The following is a 25962-nucleotide window of genomic DNA, read 5'->3' as shown; positions in this document are numbered from 1 at the left end:
TGCAAGGGGAGGCGGCTGCCTGGATGGTGTTGCAGTATGAACTCCGCTCGCCGGTGCTGCGAACCCTGGACGAGTTCATGGTAGCACTCCGAAACCGTTTTGAGGACCCGACTCTGGGTGAGCGGGCTAAAGCCTCCCTGATGCAACTGCGCCAAGGGACTAAGTCGGTGGCGCAGTATGCAAGTGAGTTCCAGTCACTGGCTAGCCGAGTTCTGGACTGGAGTGAAGCTACTTTGGTACAATGTTTCAGGGAGGGTCTCAACCCAGACCTCCAACATTGGGCCTTCATGCAAGGGAACCCCCCGGATGTGGAAGGTTGGGTTCGCCATGCTGCTGACATCGAGAATCGCAAACAACTCCTGAACTTGTCCAAGCAACGGCTTGGGCGAGACCCCAGGCCCCGAAGTGACCGTGGCCGGGAACTCCGGCAAGGGGGTGGCGGGGGTCTCTCGGCCGCGGAACGCCGCAAGCGGTTCGAGGCCGGCGTCTGCCTGATCTGCGGGGGAAAGGGTCACTTTGCATCGCAATGCCCCTCTCGCTCAGGCCGTCCGACCCCCCCCCGCCAAACCCAGGCCGAGCCGACGAAACCGGCCGCCGACAGCCAGCCTCGCCGCAGAAGTGGACCACTGAGCCGGCGCTCCGGCGCACCCTCCGCTCTCCACGCGCGCCCCCAAGATGGGGCATCCGACTCTACGGTCCCATCGGGGTCCCGGATTACAAATACCGTCTTTGATTCGGACGGCTCCCCGGAAGCCACCACCCCGTCCCCCTCTTCCAGCGAGGAGGAAGAGTGGGAACAGCCGGCAAAAAACGCCGTCGGTCTGCTGTAGAGGGGGCTCCGCAGCAGACCGTCCCTATCGTTGTGCAAGGAGCTCCACCGATGGTAAGCGCCCAAGAGGACAATGTATTTGTGCGTGTTCATCTGTCCCTACCCAAAGGGGGTCCCCCGTTAGAGGTCCCCGCGTTGGTCGACTCGGGGTGTGCCCGCACCATGATAAATGAGGAAACTGCCAAGAAGTTGGGTGTCCGGCGCAAGCGGCTTCCGGGACCCCTCCGTTTTTCCCAAATGGACGGGAGTGACTTTAAACGGGGCCCGGTGACCCACAGAACTGCAGCCGTGATTATGTCCGTGGGGGAACATTGGGAACGGTTGTATTTCACCATCGCCCCTATTGTAACCCCTGTGGTGTTAGGGATGAACTGGTTAAGGGGACACAATCCCTCCATTGATTGGGTTAAACGGGTGCTTTCCTTCCCCGAAAACCCCTGTGGGTTGCATGACAAGGAACGGGTACTCAGAACTCCAGCCGCCGCACTGGTAGGGTCCCCCGCCCCAGTCTCTCCTCAATTACCCTCTGAGTACTCGCAGTTTACTGATGTTTTCGATGTTAGAGAGTGCGACGAACTGCCTCCCCACAGAGAAACGGACTGTGCCATCGAGATTGTAGGGGAAGGCAAACTGTCTAAGGGAAAGGTTTACCCCATGAGCCCTAGTGAAAAGACTGTATTGCGAGACTATCTGGATGTCAATCTGGCGAGGGGTTTCATACGCCCCTCCAAGGCTCCTTATTCAGCCCCAGCTTTCTTTGTAAAGAAAAAGACGGGAGATTTAAGACTGTGTATTGACTTTCGCAGACTGAACGCAGTCACCCAGTCTAATGCTTACCCCCTCCCTCTTATTCCTGACCTTCTAGCACAATTAAAGGAGGGCCGAATCTTCACCAAACTGGACTTGGTAGAAGCCTACCACCGCATTCGCATCAAAGAAGGAGACGAACCCAAAACGGCCTTTTCCAGTTGTTTTGGGATGTTTGAGTACCTGGTCATGCCGTTCGGACTTTCGGGGGCTCCGAGTGTCTTTATGCAATTAATTAATGAAGTTTTGCATGATTTACTGTTTCGGGGGGTGGTGGTATTTCTCGATGACATTCTTATTTACTCTGAGACCATGGAAGAACATGTGCGCCTAGTGCGAGAAGTGCTCCAGCGGCTGCGGGAGCACAAACTGTATGCTAAGGTGTCCAAGTGTGAATTCCACCAACCTTCTATTACATTTCTGGGGTATGTGATTTCCCACCAAGGGTTGGAAATGGACCCCGCCAAGGTCCAGGCGGTGCGGGACTGGGAAACCCCCACTACCCGCCGCCAACTTCAACAGTTTTTGGGGTTTGCCAACTTTTACCGGAATTTCATTCCCAACTTTGCCCAAGTTGCGCTTCCCCTCACTGCCCTGTTGCGTACCAAGGACAGGGGGGCTAGCGCCGCACTCCCCTCAGCCCGTCTGCAATGGTCTCCCCAGTGCCAGCAAGCTTTTGAACGTTTAAAGCTACTTTTTTCATCCGAACCCGTTTTGGCTCACCCGGATTGCACCAAGCCCTTCGTGGTGCAGGTGGATGCCTCGGATGTAGCCATGGGCGGGGCCCTATTGCAGAGGGATGAGGGGGGACGGTTGAGGCCATGCGCCTACTTCTCCAAGAAGTTTTCCCAGTCCGAAATCAACTGGGCCATTTGGGAGAAGGAGGCAGCAGCGGTCAAACATGCCCTTACCATATGGAGACACTTCTTAGAGGGGGCCGAGCTGCCGTTCGAAGTGTGCACAGATCACAAGAATCTTGAGGCTCTCAAGGGAGCTAGAAAACTCAATGCCAAACAAATTCGGTGGGCCCAATTTTTTGCAAAATTCCGGTTCACCCTCAAACATGTCCCTGGCAAAGAAAATGCCCTAGCTGATGCTTTGTCACGACTTCCCCAGTATCGCAACGATTTCGATCGCCCCGTCGACTCCCTGTTCACTCCCGAACAGCGAGGGGAAGTCCCTGGCTTGGCCGTTACCACCCGATCCCAAGCCCGCCAACCGGAGACCCCCCCTACGCTCAAAGGTATCCCGGAAGCATTCCAACAGCGACTCCGGGACGCCTCCTTACAGGAGGAGGAGCACCATCTCCTCCCCACTGGCTTGGAACGAACCAACACTTGGTGGGTGCAAGGGGGGAAACTATATGTCCCATCTTCCCTTCGCAAAGAAGTATTGGGACTTGTACATGGGGCCAGGCTAGCGGGTCATTTTGGTTTCATAAAAACGCTTCACCTGGTTCGAAGGCAATTCTGGTGGCCCGGTATGAGATCTGATGTAGAGTTGTATGTGCGCAGCTGCCCCACCTGCGCCACAGCCAAGAAACGGATGGGAAAACCCCCGGGGCTTCTCAAACCGCTTGAGAACCCCTCCCGTCCCTGGGAAGTCATCGCCATGGATTTTATCACCGACCTACCTCCAAGTCGGGGGAAAACGGTTCTCTGGGTTATCACAGACCTCTTTTCCAAACAGGTTCATTTCGTTCCATGTGCAGGTCTTCCTTCAGCCCAGGGCTTAGCTAAACTGTTCATCACGCACGTCCTCAGGCTACACTCGATCCCGAGGAAGGTCCTCTCCGACCGGGGGGTCCAGTTTGTTGCCAAATTCTGGCGGGCTTTCCTAAAGTTAATGGGAGTGGAGGAACAGGGCCTTTCTTCCGCCTATCACCCCCAAACGGATGGTCAAACGGAACGAGTAAATGCGGTAGTAGAATGTTATTTGCGTTGCTATGTAAATTTCCACCAGGACGACTGGGTCGACCTGCTGCCATTTGCCGAATATGCGTACAACAATGCGCCTCATTCCTCTACCGGCTTTAGTCCCTTCCAAGTTATATACGGGACGGATTTTGGCCCTTTCGGTTCTGCACCCGTCTCGCCAGAGCTCCAGTCTACCCCTGATCTTCAGGAGTGGATTCAGGTGGTTAAATCCACCTGGCCATGGTTGCTCAAAAATCTGGAAAGGGCAAAAAGCAAGTACAAGGAACAAGCAGACAAACACCGGTCTCCGGGATGGGAACTCAAGGTGGGGGAGCAAGTCTATCTGTCCACCAAAAACCTCCGCTCTCTTCGCCCCTGCAAAAAACTGAGCGACCGTTATGTAGGACCTTTCCCCATTACCAGAGTAATCAACGAGGTTACCGTGGAACTGAGTCTCCCTAAGACTCTCAAGGGAGTTCATCCAGTCTTCCATATAAGCCTCCTCAAACCTTATGTAGCAGCTCCCCAGTTCCACCCCCCTCCCGCTCATGAGATTCCTACCGTAGTAGGAGGGGATACCCATTTGGAAATATCCAAGGTTTTAGATTCCAAATGGAAGAAAGGGAAACTGTTTTACTTTGTTCGCTGGAAAAACCTTGGCTCCGCTCATGACGAATGGGTGGCCGCACCCCACATGGCAGCTCCTCGCTTGGTCCGAGAATTCCACCTCGCTTATCCCGATAAGCCTCGTCCTCTCGGAGGGGGGCCTTAAGGGGGGCAGAATGTGAGGGTCTCTGTCTTTGTGTCTCTGCTTTCCATCACCTGCGGTGTTATCAGTGAACTCGTAAAAGCAGTTCACACCTTCTGGTCTCAGGCGCCAGGCCTGATGGCCCATGTATCTTCCCCCCCGCTGTTCTTCCTGCCAGTACTCCCTCAGGCCGGTGCGGCCTTGGAAGTGTGATAGCCGCACCAGACTTCCTGGGATCCGTCTGATGTTTTGTATTATGCCAAGCTTGTAACTTCCCATAACAATAAGTGTGAACCCCAGTGCCCCAGTGCCCTGGAGTCAATATATTCTGTAAACCCGTATAGCCCCTCACTTGCAACTTTCTACCTGTGCCTGTCTCATCTCCTGAAGGCTTCAATAAATCTATTGTTTCTGTATCAACGTCTGAGCAACTGATTTGGAGAAGCAAACTCAGAGAGGGGGATCTCTCACAACTGACTTTGATGGACCAAGAGGGGTCTGATTCAGTATAAGGCAGCTTCATGTGTTCATGTGACTCCCAGATGAGCATCGCCATCCTCCAGCCCACTGTCCGGAAATGATGTAGGACCGAAAAACCTGGCTGGGGGGGGGGCAGCTCTTTCAGGGCAACCATCTTGCCCTCTGCCCTTACCCAGGTCTTGGTCACACATAGCAGGTCCAAATAATTTTGCAGCATGGAGTAAATATTAATGGGCCTGGTGTTACACAGCATCAGTGTCAGAGGTGGGTCTGAAGTCCTCCTAGCCCCATCTCCATCGAGACTTGGGATGGGACGCAGATTGGAAGGGGGCCAAGCATACCTGCATCTTCGCCTCCTTCTCCAGTAACACCTGCTCCCAAGGCCATACCTCCCACATCTCTCAAACTCTGGGATCCCCCACCTGGTGCCAGCCTCTCTCATACGACTCATGCCTACCTCCCTCTCTCCCCACACTCTGGCTGTCCTCATCAACACAGTACCTTCAATGGTAATACCCCTTAACAGCTCTAACCCAATCAAAACATATCCACCAAAAAACACAGTCCCTTCCCCCCTCCCCATCCCGCAGTCTACACTCTATGAACAACAATACAGTACGATAAGCCCTCTGCTAAGCCAGGGGTCTTAAAGCTAAACTTTAACCTTCAGAGTCAGCCAATATGGCCAACTCCTCCTTTATCTCTGGATCTATCTATATTTAGTTATCACAGAAAACCTGTGTCAAGTTAATATTTCCAAAGAATCTATCAAAGTAGTGAAAAGATGGTCCTCCCCACAGACGTTACATGCATTGTAATATGTATTAGAGGTTATAAATGTGGAATAGTGCATGCCTTAGCTTAGTTGAATGTCTTGTATGTGTGTTAAGTGCCATCAAGTTGCTTCTGACTGATGGCGACCATATGAATTAATGTTCTCCAAACGTCTTATTGTTAACAGCCTCAGTCTGGTAATCTGAGGGCAGTGGCTTCCTTTATAGAGTCAATCCATCTCATGTTGGGTCTTCTACTTTTCCTGCTGCCTTCAACTTTTCCTAGCAAATTGCCTTTTCCAGGGACTCTTGTCTTCTCAGTTTAGTCATTTTAGCTGCTAGGGAGAGTTCACGCTTGATTTGACCACATTTCAAAGGAATCTACTTTCTTCCTGTCAACTTTCTTCATTGTCCAACTTTCACACCCATACATAGTAATGGGGAATGCTGTAGTATGGATTAACTTGATCTTGGTTGCCAGCAACACATCCTTACACTTAAGAATCTTTTCTAGCTCCTTCATGGCTGCCCTTCCCAGTCTCAGTCTCCTTCTGATTTCTTGGCTGCAGTTTCCCTTTTGGTTGATGATGGAGCCAAGGAATAGAAAGTCTTGAACAATTTCAATTTCCTCATTGTCCACCTTAAAGTTGAGTAATTCTCCAGTAGTCATTACTTTTGTTTTCTTGATGTTCAGCTGTAGTCCTGCTTTGGCACTTTCTCCATTAACTTTCAGCAGTAGTCGTTTCAAGTCTTCGCTATTTTCTGCCAGTAATGTGGTATCTTTAGCATATCTCAAATTGTTAATGTTCCTCCCTCCAATTTTCACTCTACCTTCATCTAAATCTAATCCAGCTTTCCTAATGATATGTTCTGTATACAGATTGAAGAGACAGGGAGATAAAATACATCCTTGTCTAACATTTTTGCCAATTGGAAACCATTCTGTTTCTCCATATTCTGTCCTAATAGTAGCCTCTTGGCCAGAATACAGGTTGTGTATCAAAATAATCAGGTTCTGTGGCACACCAGCCATAGCTTTTCATGATCCACACAGTCAAAAGCTTTGCTGTAATCTATGAAGCACAAGCGGATTTTCTAATGAAATTATCTCGTATGCTCCAGCAAACGTAAAGGTCCCCTGTGCAAGCACCGGGTCATTCCTGACCCATGGGGTGACGTCACATCCCGACGTTTACTAGGCAGACTTTGTTTACGGGGTGGATTGCCAGTACCTTTCACAGTCACCAGTAACCAGTGTAAATTTGCAATAAGATCTCTAGTGCCTCATCCTTTTCAGAATCTGTCTTGAACATCTGGCATTTCTTGTTCCATATATGGTAACAGTCTTTGTTGTAAGATTTTGAGCATCAGTTTGCTGGTGTGAGAAATTAATGCAGTGGTCCAATAGTTGCTGAAGTCTTTGGCACCTCCTTTTTTGGCATTGGAATGTAGACTGACTCTTTCCAGTGTATGGGACATTGTTTTGTTTTCCATATTTGTTGGCATATTCTTGTCAATCTTTTGATGGATGCCATGTCTGTGGCTTGAAATAGCCCTATTGGTATCCAATCTGCTCCTGGTGATTTGTTTTTCTCAATTGCTCTCAGTGCAGCTTTCACTTCACTTTCTAAAACTGTAGGTTCTCCAAAAGATTCTTCTTGAAAGGAATCTGTCATCCTTTCATCTCTTTTGTATAATTCTTCAGTGTATCGTTCCCATCTTTTCTTTATTATGTTCTGTTCAGTTAATGAATTTCCATGTTGATCTTTCAGCATCCCTAACCAAGCTTTAAATTTTCCTTTGATTGCTTCGATCTGATGGAACAGACCTCCTGTTCTGCCTTTTTTGTTGTTCTCTTTGATTTCTTTACACTGGTTATCATAATAATTCTCTTTATCTCTACGTACAAATCACTGGAATGATGCATTTAGACTTTTTATTCTGTTCCTGTCACCTTTTACTTTTGCTTCTCATCTATCTTTAGCAAATTTTAAGAGTTTCCTCAGTCATCCATCCATGCTTTTCATTTATTTTGGCTACAGCAATAGTCTTTGCACCTTAGTTCCCATTTATATCACATGCTGCATATTTAATTCATTGAATAAAGTACTGTAAGGTGACATCCACTGGTTTAGAAGACTAAAAGGGGATTAGACAGATTCATGGAGGTGAAAAGGTCCATGAGTGGCCATTGGGTATGATGACCAAATAGAACCTCCATGTTCAAGGACAGTATACTCTTGAATGTTTGGGGGGACTTTTTGGAATAGCTGTTGCCTTTTGCCTTTATTCCCAGAAGCATCTGGGTGGCTAGTGTGGCAAATAGAACACTGGACTAGAGAAACCTCTGGTATGATCCAACAAGCCCCTTATTTTATTCCTATGAAAGGTACAGGGCATGTAGTTATCCTATCCTCATTTTTTACCAAGGATTTTAAAAATATTATTCGGCAATCCCACTGCTTTCTCTTCTTCTCTAAGTATGTTATTGAATTGTGAAAGTACATAGGAAGCTAGAAGACTGCAGTCTTTTGATGTCGAGGGGAAAACATTCTATGCATGCCCAGAAGTATTTTTCTTCCAGAACTCAGCCTATGCTGAAAACAAACTCTTAGGCTGAGTCCTAGTGAGATCTTTGGAGAGAGTAACTAGAAAAGACAAATTCTAGAGGGGTAGACATGTTAGTCTGTTGTGGCAAAACCAAAAAGGAATATTGTGCCATTATAAAAAGTAACATTGTAGTTCCAGCTTTCATGGTTAGAATCTATTTCATCAGATGCATGAAGTTAATTCTCAGTCTGCAGATATTTCTACACACATGGGAAATGTTTGTTAATAAGGAACAAAAGCAGTTGCAATTCCCATTAAAAGGCATGCCAAATAGCTATGTTTCCTTGTAATTAATTACTATTATATGATACATTTTTAAAAGCTCATATGCAAGGAAATCAGAAAACTAAGGATAAGCCCCAATGAATAAAATGTGATTTACCGTACTTCTAAGGATACCTGCTTAGGATTACTCCCAAAAGATCCAGTCAATTCTGTACACTTTGATTACGGATGCCAGCCTCCAGGTGGGACCTGGGGATCCCCCCAGAATTACAGCTCATCTCCAGACTATAGAGATCACTTCTCCTGGAGAAAATTGATGCTTTGGGGGGGGGGACTCTATGGCACTGTACCCCACTGAAGTCCCTGTCCTCCCCAGGCTCCTCCCCCAACTCTTCAGGCGTTTCCTAAAATGGGGTTGACAACCCTACCTTCGATCTACTAAGGATCTGTACCTTCAATCTGATCAGGCTTGTTGATTGGGCCACTCTGGAAATTATTTCCAGGGTGATTTCAGTTGGGCAGCCTGCTCTTGCTTTCTTTTTTCTCTTTACGGCCACAGCAGCAGGAGAGGAAGGGGTAGAATGGGATGGGGAGAGCTGGAATTAGTTGGCTTTCAGCCTCTGGGGACTAGAATCCCTTTCTAAAGTTAGAGCAGGTACAGGAAGACAACACCATCTGGAGATTTGACTCACCTGCCTCCTCTCCCTGGACACTGACGTCTCACATCTCTGCAATTTTCCTTTCCCCATTAAGCATCCTGTGATTCTGCTTTTTTATGGGTTAGTAAAGTCCTGGAAAGAGGCCCGTGGCGCAGAGTGATAAGCTGCAGTACTGCAGTCCAAGCTCTGCTCACGACCTGAGTTCGATCCTGACGGAAGTTGGTTTCAGGCAGCCGGCTCAAGGTTGACTCAGCCTTCCATCCTTCCGAGGTCAGTAAAATGAGTACCCAGCTTGCTGGGGGTAAAGGGAAGATGACTGGGGAAGGCACTGGCAAACCACCCTGTAAAACAAAGTCTGCCTAGTATACGTCGGGATGGGACGTCACCTCATGGGTCAGGAATGTCCCGGTGCTTGCACAGGGGACCTTTACCTTTACCTTTTTAAAGTCCTTTTAAAGTCCTTTTTGCAGTTTAGTACTGTTTTGTACTGTTTGAGACTGATGTCTCACTTAATTCAGTGGGGCTTATTCCCAGGTAGCCATTATTATTCTATTCTATTCTATTCTATTCTATTCTATTCTTAGAATCATAGAGTTGGAAGGGACCACCAGGGTCATCTAGTCCAACCCCCTGCACAATGCAGGAAATTCACAACTACCTCCCCCCCCCCACACCCCCAGTGACCCCTACTCCATGCCCAAAAGATGGCCAAGATGGCCTCCTTCTCATGATCTGCCTAAGGTCATAGAATCAGCATTGCTGACAGATGGCCATCTAGCCTCTGCTTATTCTATTAAAGTTATTTGTTTTGTTATAATATTTGTTATGGATCAGGGTCACGGAAGGGGCCCCCAGATGGAATTTTTATTCAGGGACCCATGGTGGCTCTTTGGAGTCCTGAAGCCAGGTAGGCGTCCCAGGGCCACTTCCAGGAGGCTGTTCCAGAGACATGGAGCAGCCACTGAAGAGCCTCAAGCCCAGACCACTGCCAAACATGCTTTGGAAAGGTGGGTACAGACAGTAGACCCTACTGGGAAGGCTGAAGCTACCGTACAAGAAGGTGGAAGAGGTGGTCCTTCAAGTATGTGAGGCCCATGTCATGATAGTGAGCACCAACACCTTGAACTGGTCCAGAAGCTAATTTACATCCAGTGAAGGGACCTCACAATAGGAGTAACAAGGTCCCACCAGTCAGCCCCGAGTAAGAAACGGGCAGCATTTTGCACTAGCTGCAGTTTCTGAATTGGGTCCAAGAGCAGCCCCTTGTAGAGTGCATTACGGTGGCCTCAAGGTTTGTGAAGCATGGGTCAGTGTGGCCCGATGAGGCATCTGCAAACAGGGAGCCAGATTCCTAACTCTGTTCAGCTGGACAAAAAGTATTATTCACAGGCGTAGACAACTGTTTCTCCAACTGGAGACCAGGTTCCAGCATGACTCTCCAGCTCTTAACAAAGTCTTTTGGCAAAATCTGTATACCATCAATGGCAGGTGGAACAATCCCATTTTAAAGCAGTAAACCTTCCAGCTATGTGTTTAAGATAACAGTCTCACTGACTTATTAAACCACCCTCTTAATACTGGAAGTATTAAGCACTCTGAACTATTTCTATTCATCCTGTCCTTTAAAAATTCCAAGAAGGCATATTTGGAGAAATTCTCACTTTGATTATCCTTAAGGATTAGTTAACTTTTGAACACAGGAACAGGAATTAAAAATTAGGCCAAAGAGCTGTTTTTTTTTGGGGGGGGGGGCACTTCCAGCTTACCGGAGGGTAACAGAAGTTCCCAAAACAAAATTGAAGCCTACATTATTCAAACTCTTTCATTAAGACTACCCGTGTACCATTTTGTCACATACAAATACGCCCTAAGCTTTCTCCTTTGTAAACTTCTTGTCAGGATCAGGCATCTGTCCCTAGCATCCCATAAGCAAACTCATCCAGGAGCTCTGAAGCAGTAATACTTTATTAGGAGCAAAAAGACAGATTAAAGGACTGACTGCCTACAGGCAGGTGAGGCTAGTAATGGTGAACACAGGCAGGTTACATGCTTAAGACACTACGGACTGAAAAGGTAAACATTGCTAGGCAACCCCGAGATAAGCGGTTCCCAGGAAGACAGACTAAACATTACCACAGCTGCAGAAAACAGGATGAGCGAAACTGTACACAGACGTTCATAGGCATGAAAACCAAGGACTTGGTGTGTGGCCAGAACCTGGCCTAACTCACGTCAAGAGCCTTTGCTCCAGCTAAAAGGCAAAGACCTGACATTCTGCTCCCCCTAAGGCCCCCCTCCCTCCCAAGAACCGGGCGAGGTTTATGGGGGTAAGCATCATGAAACTGGCGAACTAGACAGGGGGCAATCACATGGTGCTCAGCCACCCATTCATCATGACCAGGCCTTAAGTGTTTCCAGTGCACCAGGTAATAGAGCTCCTTATTGCGGACCCATGAGTCAAGGATCTTGGAAACTTCGAAATGTTCCTCCCCACCACCACCAACACCGGGGGCTCGGGAGCAGGATCGGGATGCCATTTTGGTGCGTGCTCGTACCTCTTTAGCAAACTGATATGAAACACCGGATGGATGCCCCTCAGGGACTTTGGAAGACTGAGTTCTACTGTGACTTCATTTATGAGCCGCGAGACTGGGAAGGGTCCCACATACTTCTCACTGAGTTTTTTACACGGGCGGAGGGAGCGAAGGTTTTTCATGGACAGATATACTTGGTCCCCCACTTTGATGTCCCACCCCGGAGAATGGTGTTTGTCTGCTTGTGCTTTGTACTTGTGTTTGGCCTGCTCCAAATTTTTCTGTAACCAGGGCCAAGTATTTTGTACCACGTTCACCCAATCAGCCACTTCAGCGTCGGCGCCCTCCCCCGAACGATCCACACTCCCAAATGGCCTGAACTCCTTTCCATACACTACCTAAAACGGGCTAAAACCAGTGGACTGATGGGAGGCATTATTATAAGCATACTCAGCAAAAGGCAAGCGATCCACCCAATCATCTTGATGGTAGTTTACATAGCAATGCAAATAACATTCCAGTACAGAGTTGACACATTCAGTCTGATCATCGGTCTGGGGATGATAGGCACTGGACAACCCTTGTTCCATCCCCACCAACTCAAGAAAAGCTTTCCAAAACTTTGCTACGAATTGTGGGCCTTGATCTAAAATTACCTTGCACAGAAAACTGTGATATTTGAAGACGTGATACAAACATTACGCTGTCCCTCTTGGCTAGTCGGTGTGAGGTTGAGAGCGGAGGGTCCTCGTTTTCCAGGAGATGCACTCTTTTGACGATCCTTTCCTCCTGCTCGTGCTGCCTCCTCCTTGGCTGAGCGCGGAGCAGCTGGGGAACGTTCGGGCTGGGAAGGGCAAGTGGCAGTGAAATGTTCCATTCCGCCGTAAACCAGGCACGCCCCGCTCTGAAAATGCCTCGCTCTCTCCGCTGTCGGGGCGGCCACCATCCCTGATGGTCTGGAGCCCCCTCTCTGGACTGCCCGCTCCGGCCGCGGCCCCGAAGAAGTCTTGTGCTTTGCGTTGTTTTGACAAGTTCAGTAATTGCTGGTGGTTTTCCACTTCCACCACCAGCAGAATCCACCCCTCCAGATCAGGGGGGGTCTCCTTGTATGAAAGCCCAGTGGAGAATCTCTCAAGTTCAGTCCTTCGCGGAAATACTGCACACGCGTGGCCTCGCTCCAATCCACAACTTTGCTTGCGAGCAACTGGAACTCACTTGCATACTGCATCACCGACTTGGCACCCTGGCGAAGCTGTAGCAGAGCCATCTTGCCCCGCTCGCTCTGGTGCGGATCCGCCAAACGCCATCTGAGTGCAAACATAAAGTCATCTAGGGTCCACAGTGCATGGGAGCGGAGGTTGTACTGCTGGACCATCCAGCTCGCTGCCTCCCCTTCCAGCAGCAAAGCTATGTACCGTACCCAACTCTCCTCCGAAGCGAAAGTGGGCCCCTGCTCTCTCATGAAACCATCCACTTGAATCAAAAAGTAGGGGAGCTTCTCCCCTGAGCCGTCAAAGGAGGCTCGCAACTCCCTCCGTGGAGGCTGAGGCGCCGGTTGACCCGGAGGTGCGGGCGGCTGCAGCGCTTGTGGCACTTGCGGTTGCTGGGGCGCCAGCGGTGCCAGTTGTGCAGGCTGCGCTTGATGGATTTTGGCCACCTCTTGCCAAAGTCCCTCCAATAAGCCCTGCAGCATAGCTACCTGCTCGACCAGTTCATGGTTTTGCTGCTGGAGACATAGGTAGTTCTCGTCCCGCTCTTGCCTCTTTTGTGACTGGGGCTGATAGTCCTCATCCCTTTCTCGCTACTTCTGCATCTGGCGCAATCCTGTGCCCCACAGTGGTGGTTCCTCAGAACCCCTCATTGCTCCCATCCAAGAGCTGACTGTAAAATCCCAGTCCTCCTCCGGCAAGACGGAGCCCTCTCCCCGCTGCCGCCGGGTATTAACGTGTGGAGGCACCCACGGAGACTCCAGCCAGAGCTGCGGATGAACGTCTGGAAGTCCGGGCACTGCTCCGTCCGTGCCCCGAGGCCACGGTTGTCCCAACGGCAACTTGGGGGCCTCCTCTGGCTTCTCCGGTTGCTTAGGTTCCTCGTCCGGTACCTTGGGGTCTACCAACTCTTGGTCAGGAATCAGCAGTCTCGTGGTATTGGGCACTTTGGTGTCCGGAGCTTCACCCATGGTGTTGGGGAGAACATGGCACCACAGCCCAAAAAAGGACGATTACTAGCCTAATGTCAGGATCAGGTGTCTGTCCCTAGCATCCCATAAGCAAACTCATCCAGGAAGGTAGCTCTGAAGCAGTAATATTTTATTAGGATCAAAAAGACAGATTAAAGGACTGACTGCCTACAGGCAGGTGAGGCTAGTAATGGTGAACACAGGCAGGCTACATGCTTAAGACACTATGGACTGAAAAGGTAAACATTGCTAGGCAACCCCTAGAAAAGCGGTTCCCAGGAAGACAGACTAAACATTACCACAGCTGCAGAAAACAGGATGAGCGAAACTGTACACAGACGTTCATAGGCATGAAAACCAAGGACTTGGTGTGTGGCCAGAACCTGGCCTAACTCACGTCAAGAGCCTTTGCTCCAGCTAAAAGGCAGAGGCCTGACACTTCTACACTTGGATTTTTAAAAGCCATCATAAGACCAGGGAATAAGAGACTTGCCTTGCAGGATCAGGTCACCTAGCTAGATGCTTCTGGGAAATTTACAATGAAGGCATCAGATTTCCTGGTACTAAGGATAGACTGTCTTTGTACTGTGAGGTTTCATTTAGCCCTCATGACAAATAGCTGTTGATAGACCCAATCACCAATATGTTTCTTTAGTCTTTTTAGAAAACCATCTAAGCTAGAAATACTAATCTTTACAAAAGATACATTGCATATTTCTGGACTGGAATCTAGAAGAGAGCGAGAAATAAAAGTTGATTTTGGAAAATATTTCAGCAATCACAGTAGATAAAACTCTTGCAGTAAACGCAGCTGCAAGGTCTCTCGATACATTTAATTTGGATGAACAGGGCTCTGCAAATGAAAAGTCATTAGCCTACCTGCCCAAATCAGGAGGGACACCACATTCATGAAGACAGATTTGAAACTAAATTAGAGACCTCTTGAAAATCAGGAACAGCAAATTGATGATACAATTATTATGATATTACTTGAAAGGAGTAGGAAGGAGGGGAGAGAAAAATCATTCACTGAAGAAATGAAAGACAAGCTTTACGTCACGATAGGTAGTGAGGTCAATGCTTCATTTGTACCAGTCAGCTAGTCTGCAGCAGTTATTTTGCAGGTGAAATTGAAGGGCATGTTGTCAGTTTTCACTGGAATATTTAAAACTTGCTGATCATTTTAAACGGAGTAATAGAGGATTGCCAAGCATAATCTGAAAATATGTCCATTTTTCACTGAAGGAGCTAAAGACATCTTTGTAAACCTGCAAATCCAAGGGTCTTATACTAAGCAAGCACCAGGCACTATACCCAAAGTGAAGTGAGACTTCCTTCTTGCCCATCTACAGCTTACTAGAAAAGGTAAATAAACTTCATAACTCATGACAGAAAAAGATGTTCAGTTTCAAAAGTTGACTCAAAAGTAAGTTTAAGGGTTTAGAGCTGGGGTGACGAACTCAATTATTACGAGGGCTGGCTATGACATAAATGTCACTTGGTCGGGCCAGTTCATGCCTCGCCAGTCCAGATCGAGAGGGGGGGGGGATGTGTGTGGCTGCCTCCGCTGTCTCACAGGCCAGATAAGAGCTCTCAAGGGGCTGGATCCGGCCTGCAGGCCTTATGTTTGACACCCCTGGTTTAGGGTCTGTGCACACAGTAGGGGGGGAAAGCCAATATTTGCTTTTCATTTCCAAATATTTTTATGTCAATATATAATACATTTATTGGCTAGATTTGTATCCTGTTCTCTCTTCAGAAGAAAGGAGTTTGGTGCTGGCTGTGTGGACTTCCAGGCTGTCTCCGGGGCAGAACTGGGCAGCCCCCAGATCAGTGCCAACTTCAGAAAGGGACCCAGGACTCGGTTCAGACGTAATGCTACACCACAGTTTGATGCTGCACAAACTAGCCTGGTCCTTGCATGTTCCCCCTCCCCATCCTGTAACAATCTGATTACGGTATTTACCTCTTATTTTGCTCTTGGAATTGAGCCAGCAAACTCGTTTTCACTCACCCTGTAAACGGAGTGGTTGCAATCCTGGTTTGCAATGTAAGCCCAAACCACAGTTTGCTGGGCCTACACAAGAGTAAAATATGGTTTGCCACAAAAGACAAAGCAACTGATTAGATCACGGTATGCCAGGGGAACGTGGGGAAAAGCACCGTGCCTCCAGAGCTCCTTTGCGCAGTGCCACAGCCACGTCATTGTATCAAGTATTCTGGGAACCTCACATAGGGATAGCTGGCTCAGCAGGAGGGGCAGAGCCTGATGGATTCCAGCAAGAGTGGAGCTCACAGCAAAAGCTGTTCATTGGTTCCTGTTGCTTGTGCTGGCAGGTGCAGTGTGCAAGTCTGTGCTTGGGTTCATGAGTGGATGGGAAAGGGATCCTGTGAAGGATGGAAGGCTGTCCTGCCCCTGAAGGGAAAATCAGCCCCTCCGATGAACCCATAGGAGTGCTGCTCCAGCATCCCCTGTGAGGAGGGGAGCGAGATGTCGGAGGGAGTTCAGTTCTGCTCCAGGGAGAGCTCAGGTCTGGCTCAGGAAAAAGAACAGAAAAAGAGCGAAGGGCGGCTCTGCCTGGTGGTGTGGCAGAGCGGTTCAGCTCTGCCTCTGGGAGAGAAGAGAGTACCCCATTGATTAGGCCCGTCTCTGGCAATGAGCAGACCTGGTACCATTTAGTCTGGCTCTGGGGAAAGGGCAGACTGGTGTGGGTGGAATCAGTGGCAGACTGGTTCTAAAAATATTTGTTGCCAGGAGACAAAGGAGGCCCACCCACAACTATAAGACCACCATTTACTTTTTATAATAAATAAATAATTTTTTTTAAAAAAAAAAACCACATACGTGGGGGAAAGGTACAATTAAAATTTTACTTGCATACAGTCATAGTATTGGAACTTCTACTATATTTTCAAGCTACTGAAAGGCCATTAACATGTTTAACATATTGTCGAATGTTTAAGGGGGCCCACAGGGCCCACTTGCCACCAAGCAAGCCGACACCCTGGCCAGTCCACCCCTGGGTGGAATCCTGGGTGTGAGAGGAGCCAACCTAGTGGCTAGTCAATGAAAGTCAGTCTGTGCCTGAAAGCATTGTAGAAAAGTCTAACCACTCTCTGAAGTCATAACCAGTTTAAATTTTTGTGCCTCACCCAGGTTTCTCCTTTGCCTGTGCTGCTGATCTGTTCCTTTAAAACCAACCTGTAAATAAATACATCTTTGTTGTTTACGTACTAATTCTGCCTCAGTGATCTCCATATTCTGCTTGCGCACAAAACTTACCCCATGGCAGCGAACCCATTCCTAGACACTTGCTCCATTAACAACACCTGATGACTGAGGGGAAGATTTATAGTTCAAAATGAACCTAGATCCCCAAAATTTTAGGAGGCTGTAGACCAGTGATGGCGAACCTTTTAGAGACTGAGTGCCCAAACTGCAACCCAAAACCCTCTTATATATCGCAAAGTGCCAACACGGCAATTTAACCTGAAGAATCCCCCTGAAGGAACCATGCAAAATAACAGTGGCGGGTTAGCTATGCACATGCTAATGGCTATGCAAACAGGAACAAAGGAGCAGGCGAGTGGGAGGGGTGGAATTTCTCCTTTTGCTTCGAGACCGTGAATAGGCAGTTTTAAATTCGCATTTTAAAAAAGAGCTTTTAGTGAACATCAAAACTGACCATGCATAAATGGCCAGGGTATCTGTTGTGGGGAGGGGAAGGTGATTGAAAGCCGGTTTGATTCTTCCTTAAGTGGTAGAGAAAGTCGGCATATAAAAACCAACTCTTCTTCAAAGTGAAACTTGATATTTGTAACTGAACCATCAGGAAAAGAGGTAAATGATTGGGGGAGAGACACCTGGCAACCCTAAGGCAAATATATGAAGCAAAACCTGCTCTATATTCAGAGGGTTCCGTCTGGAAAAAAACTCTGCAGGGGGGCTTATTGTTGAGTTCTGAGGATCTGGATGGGGAAAATGTGCATCTGAATGGCAAATCCAATGCAAAACCTCCCTTTCATAAATGGCCAATAACCCCCCATGCAGAGTTTTGAATCAAACATTGCTTTCCCCACCCCCCCGAGCCCCGACCTCCTCCTCGCCGCCTGCCTTGGCGCTGCCGGCCCTCGAGCGCGCATTCAAAACCCGGCCGCGCTGTGAGGGGAGGGGGAGGGTGGCGCTTTACCCCACACACCACCTCTCTTGTGTGTGTGTGGGGGGAATAAACCAGAAATGGGGCGGTGAGGAGAGGCTTCGTGGTCGACTTTTGGTGGGGGTGGAGCCTCCTCTGCCGGCACGCGGCTCAGGACGGGACCGAAAGTCCAGACGGGCGAGGCAGCGATGGATGGAAGAGGTGGAGAGAGAGCAAGCCCGCTTCCCGAGGGACGGGGCAAGGAACCGGCAAGCCGACAGCCGGGAGAAGACAGAGCACAGAGACGCGCCGCCGCGCCGCCGCACCCCAGCTGTAGCCCCGCCGCCCGGTCGCGCCTGCGCCAGTCAGAGGACTTGGCTGGGGGCATGGGGAGGAGGGCAGGATGTTTCAGCCCTCCCTCTAGTCCCGCCCCCAAGACCTTATTAGGGCGGGGAGACAGCTGCGGGGGTGGCCGGGAGCAAGCAGCCGCCATTGCCTCCCCCCAGCCACCCCACGTAAGGCACGGGCTCACTCCCCCACGGGGGGGCACCAACGCCCTGCCGCCCCCGACCAGCCGAGGCAGCCAGTAAGCCGGGACCCCCTCTTGCCCCCCCGTTCCCACCCCGCGGGTCCGCAAACCCGGATCCCCCCCAGAGGGATCCGCTGCATCTCAACAAATGGAGGCACAAGCAACACAGGAGGACGGTGCATAGAAGAATGTGACCCACAGGAGTCGGAAAATCAGCATTCATTCTGATCCTCTATTCTCAGCAATCTGTTCCAGGATCTCCCCATAGATACTGATTCTGGACCACGGGTTACCTCCCCCCCCCCCCAAAGCTTGAAAGAAACTTCTCAGGCTCCTGTGCATGAGAGGTCTCGATCTTCCGCTCCCCAATTTAGAAAGAGGCGTGTTCTGGTGATTGGGGATTCACTACTGAGAGGGGTAGAGTCTAAAGTGTGCCAACCGGACTTGTCATCTCGAGAGGTCTGCTGTCTACCAGGTGCATGCATCCATGAAGTGACAGAAAGGCTAGAAAGACTCATCAAGCCCACAGATTATTACCCCTTTTTGCTCATTCAACTGGGAACAAATGATATTGTGCGACACAGCCCAGAACATATTAAAAAAGACTTTGCGGCTCTGGGTAAGAAGGTGAAGGCCCTGGGGCGAAAGACGTTTTTTCATCAGTTCTTCCTGTCAAAGGTCGTGGCTTAGTAAGAGAAAGAATAATACTACAAATTAATGACTGGCTGCGTAGATGGCTTCGTCAAGAAAGGTTTGGATTTTTGGACCATGGTTTACATTTTCGAGATGAAGCTCTTTTATCGGGAGATGGTTTGCACCTCACGAGGGTAGGAAAAATGTATTTGGTTAGAGCCTTGCCAACCTGATAAGGAGGGCTTTAAACTAAATCCTACGGGGGAGCGAGACAAGAAATTAAAGCCTAGCATGATGACAGTAACTGGAGACGAGGACAATAAAGATTTGCAGGGAGTGCCATGTATGCGAGGAAACATAAACTCATGGGTAAGTTCATAAACCATGGATTCCGATGTCTGTACACTAATGCGCAGAGTATGGGAAACAAGCAGGAAGAACCTGAAGCCCTAATACAGGAAGGGGATTTTGACCTAGTTGGCATTACTGAAACATGGTGGGATATCACTCACGACTGGAATATTAAGATTGAGGGGTACAACTTGTTTAAAAGAGATAGACAGATAAGGAAGGGGGGAGGAGTAGCATATGTCACAGATGTGTATACTTGTGAAGAAGTACATGAATCTGAGCATGGAAGTCCAGTTGAGAGTCTATGGGTAAAAATAAGAAATAATCATGATATTATGGTGGGGGTCTGCTATCAACCACCAAACCAGGCAGAGGACTTGCATGAGACAGAAGACTGGAGGTGGGCAAATGTCCCCATCTTCAAGAAGGGGAAAAAGGAGAACCCGGGTAACTACCAACCCATCAGCTTGACTTCTATACCAGGAAAAGTTTTCGAACAAATCATCAAACAGTCCTTGAGCATTTAGAAAGGATGGATCTGATCACTAAGAGCCAGCATGGGTTTCTCAAGAACAAGTCATGTCAAACTAATCTTATCTCTGGTTCTTGTAGGTTATCCGGGCTGTGTAACCGTGGTCTTGGAATTTTCTTTCCTGACGTTTCGCCAGCAACTGTGGCAGGCATCTTCAGAGTAGTAACACTGAAGGACAGTGTCTCTCTTATCTCCTTTTTTGAGACTACCTTGCTGGATCAGGGGAATGCTGCAGGCTTAGTTTATCTTGATTTCAGTAAGGCTTTTGATAACGTTCCCCATAATATTCTTGTTGACAAATTGGGAAAATGTGGCTTAGGTCCTATTTCTGTTAGGTGGATCTGTAACTGGTTGACAGATTGCATGCAAAGAGTGCTTGTTAATGGTTCCTCATGACTAGTGGAGTGCCTCAGGGATCAGTCCTGGGCCCTGTGTTGTTCAACATCTTTATAAATGATTTGGATGAAGGAATAGAGGGGATGCTTATTAAATTTGCAGATGATACTAAATTGGAAGGGGTGGCAAATATGGTAGAAGACAGAGCCAGGATACAAGATGATCTTGACAGGCTGGAGAATTGGGCTAAAACTAATAAAATGCACTTCAACACAGATAAATGTAAAGTTCTGCATTTAGGTAGGAAAAATCAAATGCATGATTATAGGATGGAGGAGACTTGTCTCGGCAATAGTGTGTGCGAAAAGGATCTTAGTAGACCAAACAGTGAGCATGAGTCAGCAGTGTGATGTGGTAGCTAAAAAGATAAATGCGATTTTGGGCTGTATCAACAGAAGTATAGTGTCCAGATCATGTGAAGTGATGGTATCACTTTACTCTGCTCTGGTTAGACCTCACCTAGAGTATTGTGTTCAGTTTTGGGCGCCGCAATTTAAGAAAGATGTAGACAAGCTGGAACGTGTCCAGAGTAGGGCAACAAAGATGGTGAGGGGTCTGGAGACCAAGTGCTATGAGGAAAGGTTGAAGGAGCTGGGTATGTTTAGCCTGAAGAGAAGACTGAGAGGGGATTTGATAACCATGTTCAAGTACTTGAAGGGCTGTCATATAGAGGATGGTGCCGGACCAGAACCAATGGGTTGAAATTAATTCAAAAAGGTTTCTGTCTAGACATCAGGAAGAACTTTCTAATAGTTAGAGTGGTTCCTCAGTGGAACAGGCTTCCTCGGGAGGTGGTAAGCTCTCCTTCCCTGGAGGTTTTTAAGAAGAGGCTAGATGTCCATCTGTCAGCAATGCTGATTCGATGACCTTAGGCAGATGATGAGAGGGAGGGCATCTTGGCCATCTTCTGGGCATGGAGCATGGGTCACTGGGGTTGGGGGGGCAGTTTGGAATTTCCTGCATTGTGTAGGGGGTTGGACTAGATGACCCTGGTGATCCCTTCCAACTCTGATTCTATGACTGGTATCCATTTTTACTGCTGTGGTCTTAGTTAATAATTACTTTGTTGTAGCTCTCTGCCAGCTCAGCTGCTCAAGGGAGAAGGCTGATTAGTAACCCATGTGATGTCTGAGTGCTGGAGGTACACTTTCTTATTCTGACATCAGATGTCTCACAGACCTCTTAATGAAAAATTCTTTTACAGCTTCTCTTGGTATGCCCCAGTCTAAAGTTCATTCATTATTAAGCAAAATAACATTTTTTCACAAGCAGTCCATACCAATTTTTTTCTGCTTATATGCCCAGAAAGTTACCAAAAGTATATGGACCATCTCTGGTTCTTGTCTCTGCAGACATGGCTACCTCAGCTCACCTCCAACTCATTTATAAATTAGTTAATCAGCACTGGCCCTGCCCCCTGTGGCTTTGTCTCCCCCCTTGCTTTCTCTCCCCCGCTGTCCAAATGTAGACTGTAAATTCTTTGGGGGAAAGTATTAAAATATATCTATCCTTGACCTCCACCAAGGAGGGCTCCAAGCAACTTCCAAAGCTTGCATGCCATATGCCAAACAGATTCTAAATTTAAAAATAATTTAAAAGTCAGACAATAAATATATCAACCGTGACATGACATTTATCAATCAGTCCTAGAGGGACAACCATATGACCACACAGATTAGCCTCCCTCCAATGTCTGCCTGAACAGCACTGCTTTATTTTGCGTCTTAAATCTTACCAGGTTGAGATCCCTCCTAACAGTTATCTAGCAGTCTGCTCCAAAGAGTTGACACCACCAAAAATGCCTGTGACAGGAAAGAGGGAAATCGAAAAGCCTTAGGTGAGGGGGGAAAGAGTCCTTAAGGAATGTGGATCCCAAGTAATGAAGTGCTTTGAAGGTAAGAACCAGGTCTATGAACCAATAGGTATTATGGAGGATGTTTAAAATACAATAAATTCTACATATCCCAGTCAAAAGATAAGCAGTCATACTCTGTGCCAGTTGAAAAAATCTATATTGTCTTCAAGAACAGCCCTAGTAGAATGTGTTGCAATAACCCTACCTTGAGGTTACAGCACTACATCAGCTGAATCTAGAAGTAGAGATAATTTCTAGACAAGATGCATTCTTTGCAACAGTACTGACCTGATGTCAAGTCCAGATCTAAGGAAAAAACCTCCCAGACTCTCACGAGAGGCAGTCCAAGGAAACACCACTCCCTCCCAAGTGTGGAGTACAATCCCTTCTAGAGCATCAGTTTTTCCAGCTACTATTGCCCGTCTTCTCTGGATTCAGTTTTAGCTTGCTTCCTTCAACTGCTTGAACACCAGACCCAGGCACTGGCCAAGAACAGCAGGATAGATCTGTATAGAATATCTTAGGATAAATCTCATACTGCTGATTCACAGCTTCCAGTGATGACTTTGAGCATGTTCAGACAAAAACAAAAAATCACTTCAGCATTATTCACTTAATACTGACTCTGGCTTCAAGACACCTCCATAGCACAGAATGGTCTACAGCCGTGTTGGCGAACCTATGGCACGCGTGCCCGACCTGGCACGCGTAGCCCTCTCTGCCGGCACGTGGGTAAGTGGCTCGGGACGGGACCAAAAGTCCAGACAGGCGAGGCAGCGACGGATGGAAGAGGTGGAGAGAGAGCAAGCCCGCTTCCCGAGGGACGGGGCGAGGAACCGGCAAGCCGACAGCCGGGAGAAGACCGAGCGCAGAGACGCGCCGCCGCGCCGCCGCACCCCAGCTGTACGAGAGAACCACGGCGTGGGTGGCTGGAGCGGCTGCCTTGGCCCAGAGGAAGAGCGGCGACTCGTGGGAGGCCCGTCTCGGGAGCGTAGAACTCGTCGGCAGCATTGGGAGCGGAGGCCACCTCCTTTCAGGGCTTGGCCCAGCTGGTTGGACAGCTCGTCGAGGCTGGCTTGAAGGCGGCGGCGGGAGACACGATGTCAACTGGAGAGCGGGGTCCTCCGCTGAGGGGCAGGACCAGGGGCCGCACATCACGGAGGGCGAGAGGTGGCTCCTTCCCTTCTACCTCTGCAGAATCTGACTCCGGCAGGTCTCGAGATGGACTTGGATGGCAGCCCGGGGAAAAAAGACGGATGTCCGGGTCCTCTCGAAGTGGAGGGAGGTTGTACAGGGACGAGCCAGACACAGGGGGTACCTCTGGTGAGTCGTCCGATGGGGGTGAATCGGCCGGGGCCTCGGCCAGGTACTGGAAGGTGGCTGAGGATGTGCCCGGTCTCCCGGGTTGGGTCCACCACAGGAGGGCTGAAGGGGGCAGCATGGAACAGGGCAAGGTCTCCCGGGGGTTTGGGAGCAGGGCGCAGGGGCCGGATGCTCCTTCAAGTCAACGTGCGGGTCAGGGGACAGCCCTTCGGGAATGCACCTGCCCAAGGAACTCCAGGAACTGATTTTGGACGGGTTCTATATTGATGTATTCACCCTCATGAAGCCAGAAGCTTCCGAGGACAGGAGCACCCGAGCAAGAAAGCGAGAGCCAAAAAGTTCAAGGTGGACCCTAGGGATCGCACTTTTGATAACTGGCTTACTGGCTTTGACGTATACATGGGGGTGGTAGCTGCCACTTACCCCAAACGGGCATGGCACCTGCTCAATCATCATACTGCGTGCTGAAGGCTCACTCCTTGGTGGGGGATGAGGCTGCCTTGGAGTATGATGAGGAGTTCCGTAAGCGGGCTTCTCACAATGAAGCGTGGTGGTGGGATCTCATCGACAGTCACTTGTGGACAACGCTAGTGAACCCCCATGCCAAGGGCAGACCCAAGGCCGGGAGATCCAGCAGATGGGGCAAGCGCAGGGACCCTTTTCGGTGGGTGTGTTGGGAATTCAGCCAGGGATGCTGCAACCGGTTAAAATGCAAGTTTGAGCACATTTGTGAGTCGTGTGGGGGTTCCCACCCCAAGAGCAGCTGCCCCAAGGGGTCCGCTGGCCATCAGCCCTTTCGGGGAGGCCGGCCCTCCACCCAGAGGGACGGGGGGGGCGATGGCGCCACGGGAGGGGGCAAATGAGGCCTCCATCTTGGGGGCCTTGCCAGCACTCCAGTGAAGTTAGACGTTCTGGGGCAGTGGCTGGCGGAGTACCCAAATAGGGGTGCGGCGCAGTACCTGGGGGAAGGTTTTGCTGAGGGTTTCCACATCCCATTTCAGGGCCACAGGGTAGCCATGCACTCTGGTAATCTGAAGTCTGCAAAAGAATTGCCGGAAGTAGTCACAGAAAAAATACGTAAGGAGGTGTGGACAGGCCGGGTGGCGGGCCCCTTTGACAGCCCTCCGTTGAGCAACCTCTGGGTTTCTCCGCTGGGCGTGGTCCCGAAGAAGGTCCCTGGGGAATACCGGCTCATACATCATCTGTCATTCCCAAGAGGGGCCTCAGTCAACGAGGCCATCCTGCCAGAGGTTTGCTCGGTTCGGTATGCGTCCTTTGACCAGGCGGTGAAGCTGGTCCGGGCGGCCGACCAAGGGGCCCTCATGGCCAAATGCGATATTAAGGCTGCATTCAGGCTGCTGCCAGTGCACCCGGAGGATTTCTGTCTGCTGGGTTTTTGTTTTGATGGGGAACGGTATGTGGACAAAGCCATGCCCATGGGGTGCTCCGTAGCTTGTGCGGCGTTTGAGACCTTCAGCACGTTTCTGGAGTGGGCCGTTATAAGAAAATCCGGGGCCTCTCAGGTCACCCATTACCTGGATGACTTTTTGTTAGTGGGTGCAGCAGGCTCACCGGCTTGTGCTAACCTTTTGTGTTCCTTTCATGAGTTAGCGGAGGAGCTGGGGATCCCGCTGGCTCACGAAAAGATGGAGGGCCCCGCTACAAGGTTGACTTACTTGGGTATCGAATTAGACTCCATGGCGGGTACATCTCGCCTCCCGCTGGAACAAGTCCTGGCTTTGAGGGCCTTACTGTCGATGTTTGCAACCCTTAAAAAATGTACTCTGAAACAGCTGCAATCTCTGGTAGGCCACCTTAACTTCGCGAGCAAGGTTGTGGCTCCTTGCAGGGCTTTTTGCACTCGCCTGGCCAGAGCCACCGCCAATGGGTCACGTCCTCACCACCGGATTCGGATTACCAAGGGCATGAGGGCGGACTTAAAGGTGTGGGAGGCGTTTCTGAGCACGTTCAACGGGGTATCCCTCTGGCAGGAGCGCCAGGAACTCAGGGGCGCATTGCAGGTGCAGTCAGACGCAGCGGGCGGGCTGGGCTTTGGAGTTTACTTCGAGGGATGATGGTGTGCACAGCGGTGGCCTCCACGTTGGGCTGCGCTGGGCATCACCCGGGACCTCACATTCCTCAAGTTTTTTCCCATACTGGTAGCTGTTACCCTGTGGTCAGGGCAATTCCAGGACAAACGGGTGGTGTTCTGGTGCGACAATGAAGCCGTGGTGAAGATTATTAACAAGCAATCTTCTTGTTCTGAGTGGGTCATGTGGTTGGTCCACATTTCCTTTCCAGCTAGGCATGTGTCCGGGGTGGATAACAAATTGGCGGATGCGCTGTCTCGATTACAGATGGAACGGTTCTGCATCCTGGCCCTGAGGGCGAAGCAGGACCCAGACAGGTTTCCGGAGGAGCTGTGGTCCCTTGGCACAGAACCATAA

This window comes from Euleptes europaea, chromosome 13 (genome assembly GCF_029931775.1).
Source record: "Euleptes europaea isolate rEulEur1 chromosome 13, rEulEur1.hap1, whole genome shotgun sequence".
In the NCBI taxonomy this organism is placed as follows: Eukaryota; Metazoa; Chordata; class Lepidosauria; order Squamata; family Sphaerodactylidae; genus Euleptes; species Euleptes europaea.
The sequence above is the reverse complement of the archived record's forward strand: the minus strand, read 5'-3'. Positions refer to the sequence as shown.